Consider the following 6,000-nt stretch of genomic DNA (forward strand, 5'->3'; position numbering starts at 1 on the left):
ACACACGACAAGGAATAAGCTGTGTCTTGTGTGGCACCCCTCCCCACATATATATAGGTGTGGGAGGGGAGGAGGCAGCCCCTAGGGCGCCCCAAGTGGTGCGGCGACAGCTGAGGGAGTCCTGGACTAAGGGGTCCTCGGGCGTCCGGCCTGTTAGCCATGGGCCGGACTGATGGGCTGTGAAGATACGAATACCGAAGAATGCACCCGTGTCCGGATGGGACTCTCCTTGGCGTGGAAGGCAAGCTTGGCGACCGGATGTGTAGATTCCTTTCTTTGTAACCGACCTTGTGTAACCCTAGATCCTCCCGGTGTCTATATAAACCGGAGGACTTAGTCCGGAAGGAGGGATATTCATTACCTTAGCCATACAGGCTAGACTTTTAGGGTTTACCATTACGATCTCGTGGTAGATCAACTCTTGTAATACTCATATTCATCAAGATCAATCAAGTAGGAAGTAGGGTATTACCTCCATAGAGAGGGCCCGAACCTGGGTAAACATCGTGTCCCTTGTCTCCTGTTACCATCGGCCTTAGACGCACAGTTCGGGACCCCCTACCCGAGATCCGCCGGTTTTGACACCGACATTGGTGCTTTCATTGAGAGTTCCACTGTGCCGTCGACGACGTGATCGATGACTCTCCTCGTCCTTAAAGAAAATATCACCGCCGGAGGAGAACTGGCCCCAGGCCAAACCCTCCGGCTGGGCGGCTTTACCATGATCGCCCGTTCGGCCGCTAAGCTGACGATGACCTCTCGGGCCATCGAAAATCCCCTTCGTATCGACTCCAAACACTCCAAGCTGATGGATCCGGTGGAGTTTTCATCTTTAAACGAGCTCCTTGATCACATCGCCGCCCTGGGAATCACCACAGATTACGATCGGATCGGGCTTAAACCCGACCAAAGAGAAATCAAATTTCCGTCGGTCACCCACCAGATAGCGGTAGTTGAGGAGCAAGATGGCAAATCTTCCCCTATACTAAAGACGGACTATGTTCGGATCGCCGACCCTGCAGAGCCGGACACCCACCAGCAAAAGGAGGTGACCGGCCTTCCGAACATAGAATCGGACGGCGGACATAGGCAATCAGAAGATACTCCGGAGCCCGGACTCTTGAGTCTGGAAAATCTTCAGACTCCGGATCATCGACCGGGTCAGGGTCCGAATCCAATTCCACCCACCCACCCAGACATAAGCGCTCTCATGAGCATACAACAGCAGTCTCAGGAAACGGTCCACCACTTATGGGCCAGATTCCTCCTTATCAAGGACAAGGTTAAAGATTGCCGTGACAAGGACGCGATATTTGCGTTCTGCAAGAATTGCACGAACGAAGGAATCCTCAACGCCATTAAGCGCCGCCGTATACTACACTTCACTGACTTGGAAACTATCGTACAGAAGTACAACGCAATGGAAAGCGCCTGGAAAGATCAGACAGCTTGTTGGGAGCCATCGGTCACAACTCAACCGCTGGTCCAGGCGAAAAGGGCACATCCTCATAACACGCCCAGTCTAATAGCCAAGAAACATAAACCCATTACGCGGCATGGAACCGTTCTGGAGGGATGGCTCGATGGCCCATGAAAAATACACACAACACCGGACACTATACCAACCCACAGCCTTAGAGCATGTTGGATACTCCGGCAGGTAGCCAAGAGCGGCGAGGACATCCTTACCAAAAACGCCCCAGAGCAACACCCTCCAGAACACGACGACCCCAGAGTATTGACGGTCTTCGAGACATTCGCTTCAAACAGTAAGCGCAAAAGGGCACTCCGCGACCTCGCTGAAGTTTGCCAAATTGCCGTGATAAACCCTTGGAACGACACGGCTATAACCTTTAATGCCGATGACGAACCGAAATACAAGACAGTCCGAGCGCCAGCCGCACTAGTCCTTGATACGTCTCCAATGTATCTATAATTTTTGATTGTTCCATGCTATATTATATTCTGTTTTGGACATTATTGGGCTTTATTATACACTTTTATATTATTTTTGGGACTAACCTATTAACCGGAGGCCCAGCCCAGAATTGCTGTTTTTTGCCTATTTCAGAGTTTCGCAGAAAAGGAATATCAAACGGAGTCCAAACGGAATGAAACCTTCGGGAACGTGATTTTCGGAACGAACGTGATCCAGAGGACTTGGACCCTACGTCAAGACATCAACCAGGAGGGCACGAGGTAGGGGGGCGCGCCCTCCACCCTCGTGGGCCCCCTGTTGCTCCACCGACATACTCCTTCCTCCTATATATACATACGTACCCCCAAACTACCAGATACGGAGCCAAAAACGTAATTCCACCGCCGCAACCTTCTGTACCCGTGAGATCCCATCTTGGGGCCTGTTCCGGAGCTCCGCCGGAGGGGGCATCGATCACGGAGGGCTTCTACATCAACACCATAGCCTCTCCGATGATGTGTGAGGAGCTTACCTCAGACCTTCGGGTCCATAGTTATTAGCTAGATGGCTTCTTCTCTCTTTTTGGATCTCAATAAAATGTTCTCCCCCTCTCTCGTGGAGATCTATTCGATGTAATCTTCTTTTGCGGTGTGTTTGTTGAGACCGATGAATTGTGGTTTATGATCAAGTTTATCTATGAACAATATTTGAATCTTCTCTGAATTCTTTTATGTATGATTGGTTATCTTTGCAAGTCTCTTCGAATTATCAGTTTGGTTTGGCCTACTAGATTGATCTTTCTTGCAATGGGAGAAGTGCTTAGCTTTGGGTTCAATCTTGCGGTGTCCTTTCCCAGTGACAGTAGGGGCAGCAAGGCACGTATTGTATTGTTGCCATCGAGGATAACAAGATGGGGTTTATATCATATTGCATGAGTTTATCCCTCTACATCATGTCATCTTGCTTAAAGCGTTACTCTGTTCTTATGAACTTAATACTCTAGATGCATGCTGGATAGCGGTCGATGTGTGGAGTAATAGTAGTAGATGCAGGCAGGAGTCGGTCTACTTGTTTCGGACGTGATGCCTATATACATGATCATACCTAGATATTCTCATAACTATGCTCAATTCTGTCAATTTCTCAACAGTAATTTGTTCACCCACCGTAAATACTTATGCTCTTGAGAGAAGCCATTAGTGAAACCTATGGCCCCCGGGTCTATTTTCCATCTTATTAATCTCCCGTCAACAAGGTATTTCTAGCATAATCTTTATTTTGTTTTCTTTACTTTGCATCTTTATCATAAAAATACCAAAAATATTATCTTATCATATCTATCAGATCTCACTCTCGTAAGTGACCGTGTAGGGATTGACAACCCCTTATCGCGTTGGTTGCGAGGATTTATTTGTTTGTGTAGGTGCGAGGGACTCGTGCGTGGCCTCCTACTGGATTGATACCTTGGTTCTCAAAAATTGAAGGAAATACTTACGCTACTTTGCTGCATCACCCTTTCCTCTTCAAGGGAAAACCAACGCAGTGCTCAAGAGGTAGCAAGAAGGATTTCTGGCGCCGTTGCCGGGGAGTCTACGCAAAAGTCAACATACCAAGTACCCATCACAAACCCTTATCTCCCGCATTACATTATTTGCCATTTGCCTCTCGTTTTCCTCTCCCCTACTTCACCCTTGCCGTTTTATTCGCCCTCTCTTTCCCATTTGCCTCCTTCTTTCTTTTTGCTCCTCGCTCGTTCTGCCACCATGTTTGAAATTGGGGAATTGTCGATATGGACAATAATAATAATATGGAAAATTCGGATGCTCTTGCTAAAGAACCCCCTATCTTGCATACAAAAAAAATTCCGAATTGGTAGTGGTAATATTATTGGAAAAGGGGTCATTCAAGATTTCTTTACTTGTGCCGGTGCTTTGCCTTCTATGGGCAGTTCTATTCTTCATAAAACTAGTAGTCTTGCCGACGCTATTGCCATGCTAGTAGTTGAACTTGAAAGGCAATTTATGCACATGCACCCTTGCATACAAAGAATTTTCCTAGAATTTTCTAATATTGAGCATTTTTCTGTTAAGCGTGCCGCTACTATCTTTTTGGCTCATGAGTTCAGATTTATAATAAAAGAAGCCAAGGAAATCTTTGCGCATTATAGGGTGGACGCTGGCCGTCCTCCCATAGAAACTATCCTATTTGATCAAGAGGAAATAATGCGTTTTCAATCTCTAGACTATGTTGCTTTTAATGAGAACCTTAGAAAAAAGGTTCCTACCAATGTTCTAGTTGATAGAATTTCTGAACTTAATAACGATTTTGCTATTCAAAAAAATGAGCTAGGATATTCTCTCGAGTATAGGCTCACCAAGTTCTGTCAAAAGAATGCTTATAATGACGAATTGGTTGTGCAATACGAAGGGCCAAAAGAGGAACCTATACCTCCTAAAATTGATCTTGGGGACTTTTGTCCCATTAAATTTATCCCTTTTGATTACTTTTGCTTACCTCAAAGAAAACTTGCTGCTGAACATAGAGAATATGAAATGAGCTTTAATGATCTATCCTACTACTATGGCAATACCTAGATCTATCCTTGCTTTTATGCCTAGCTAGGGGCGTTAAACAATAGCGCTTGTTGGGAGGCAACCCAATTTTATTTTTAGTTTTTTGCTTTTTGCTTCTTTTTGGGAATAAATATTTGTTCTAGACTCTGGTTATATGTCTTTTTATGTTTTAATTAGTGTTTGTGCCAAGTTAAACCTATAGGATCTTCTTGGATGATAGTTATTTGATCTTGCTGTAAATTCCAGAAACTTTCTGTTCACGAAAACAATTGTTAAAAATCATCAGAATATGATAAAATATTGATTCCAATTGCTGCTGATCAATAAACAAATTGTCTAGGTCGTCCTATTTTGGCTGAAGTTTTGGAGTTCCAGAAGTTTGCGTTAGTTACAGATTACTACAGACTGTTCTGTTTTTGACAGATTCTGTTTTTCGTGTGTTGTTTGCTTATTTTGATGAATCTATGGCTAGTAAAATAGTTTATAAACCATAGAGAAGTTGGAATACAGTAGGTTTAACACCAATATAAATAAAGAATGAGTTCATTACAGTAGCTTGAAGTGGTGTTTTGTTTTCTTTCGCTAACGGAGCTCACGAGATTTTCTGCTGAGTTTTGTGTTGTGAAGTTTTCAAGTTTTGGGTAAAAGATTTGATGGATTATGGAACAAGGAGTGGCAAGAGCCTAAGCTTGGGTATGCCCATGGCACCCCAAGATAATCTAAGGACACCTAAAAGCCAAAGCTTGGGGATGCCCCGGAAGGCATCCCCTCTTTCGTCTACTTCCATCGGTAACTTTACTTGGAGCTATATTTTTATTCACCACATGATATGTGTTTTGCTTGGAGCGTCTTGTATTATTTGAGTATTTATTTTTTAGTTTACCAAAATCATACTTGCTGTACACACCTTTTTAGAGAGACACACATGATTCGGAAATTATTAGAATACTCTATGTGCTTCACTTATATCTTTTGAGTTATATAGTTTTTGCCCTAGTGCTTCACTTATATCTTTTAGAGCACGGTGGTGATTTTGTTTTATAGAAACTATTGTTCTCTCATGCTTCACTTATATTATTTTGAGAGTCCTACAAAACAGCATGGTAGTTTTCTTTAACAATAATAGGCATCCAAGATTAGTAAAGAAAAAAGAAATTTTCTTATGAGTGTGTTGAGTACTATGAGAAGTTTGATGCTTGATAATTGTTTTGAGATATGGAGATGATGATATTAGAGTCATGCTAGTTGAGTAGTTGTGAATTTGAGAAATACTTGTGTTAAAGTTTGTGATTCCCGTAGCATGCACGTATGGTGAACCGTTATGTGATGAAGTCGGAGCATGATTTATTTATTGATTGTCTTCCTTATGAGTGGCGGTCGGGGACGAGCGATGGTCTTTTCCTACCTATCTATCCCCCTAGGAGCATGCGCGTAATACTTTGCTTTGATAACTTGTAGATTTTTGCAATAAGTATATGAGTTCTTTATGACTAATGTTGAGTCCATGGA

The sequence above is a fragment of the Triticum aestivum genome, chromosome 3D (assembly GCF_018294505.1).
Source record: "Triticum aestivum cultivar Chinese Spring chromosome 3D, IWGSC CS RefSeq v2.1, whole genome shotgun sequence".
Classification (NCBI taxonomy): domain Eukaryota; kingdom Viridiplantae; phylum Streptophyta; class Magnoliopsida; order Poales; family Poaceae; genus Triticum; species Triticum aestivum.